Source organism: Benincasa hispida, chromosome 12 (genome assembly GCF_009727055.1).
Source record: "Benincasa hispida cultivar B227 chromosome 12, ASM972705v1, whole genome shotgun sequence".
NCBI classification, from domain to species: domain Eukaryota; kingdom Viridiplantae; phylum Streptophyta; class Magnoliopsida; order Cucurbitales; family Cucurbitaceae; genus Benincasa; species Benincasa hispida.
The window spans coordinates 72,050,910-72,052,215 of NC_052360.1; positions in this window are offsets into that span (position 1 = coordinate 72,050,910).

Here is a 1,306-nt window from a genome sequence, read left to right on the forward strand (position 1 = left end):
CGACAAAGCGGCGCCTCCGGGGGTATTAGGCTTGTGCTGTGTCTCAGTTGGTTAGGTAGTGTGATTTTCCTTCTTCCTTGTCAGCCAATCTCAAATACCTTATTTGAAGGGAGTGGAAAGTGTTTTTTCCTTTACCAGTGGAGTAAGAAGAGATTATCCTCACTTCATGGGAAGGGTTAGGACCTGACCTGCTTTGATTTTCGGACATGGTTAAAGAAACTTTTGGTAACTGCAATCTGCATTACCGAAGTCTTGACTCGAGACTATTTTGAACCCTATGCAATTCTCAACCTGTTTTTCCTAGGTGCTCATTTTGTATGGGCTTTTAGTTCCATGTTTCTCTATGGATGTGGGAGCATCAACTCCGTTCCTGTGGGCTTTTGAGGAGCGGGAGAAATTATTGGAATTCTATGAAACGTGAGCTGCTATACCGAATCCCCCGCTGGCCATCGGGGATCGAGTGGTAAGGCCATGATCCGCAGGGGAGCGTTAGAAGAAGTCGTGTCCGTCCTGGACATCCGCAATGTCCTCCCACGCTTTTTTGTTCTGGATTTGTGACGGGAGGCAGGAAACTCCATCTATACCACAGCTTGAGACGAGACCCGGGAGGCACTTCTTCGACGGTCCCCGTCCGCCCGGCCTGCCGGCCCGCTCTGAAGAATTCATGGGCCGGCGACATCGTAGATGAAATACGAACAATAGCACGGGCAAACCAACGCTTTATGGCATTTCCACTATAAAAAAAATCCAATACCGCAAGAATATATAACGTACTACATAGTTCAGGAGAGAGAATCAATCTTCAGTTCAGTAGTACGCCTTTTTACGTATGGCATCGTCACTCCCTTTGGCAGCATCCACTAATTCGGAACAGAATTTGAAAGCCATATTTAGACGGAACGAACGGGGTGCTTTGGAAGAAGCGATCTGTTACCGAGCGCCATATTATTGGGAATAACGAAAGCATCTCTACGAATGAATTGGGAAAGCCAACAGAAAGATTCGATTCTGACTTAAGACCAAACAACATTTCATTGATTCTGGTCATTATGTTAATAAAAAATGGCTCGGGGGGATGTTAACAAATTGGTCTACTACAGAAACGAGACTTCATAAGTTCAATGGAGGACTGGTGCCAACAGTTCATCACGGAAGAAAGGACTCACTGAGCCGAGATCACTAACTAATACTAATCTAATACTAATAGAATAGAAAAGAACTGTCTTTTCTGTATACTTTCCCCGGTTCCGTTGCTACCGCGGGCTTTACGCAATCAATCGGATCATATAGATATCCCTTCAACACA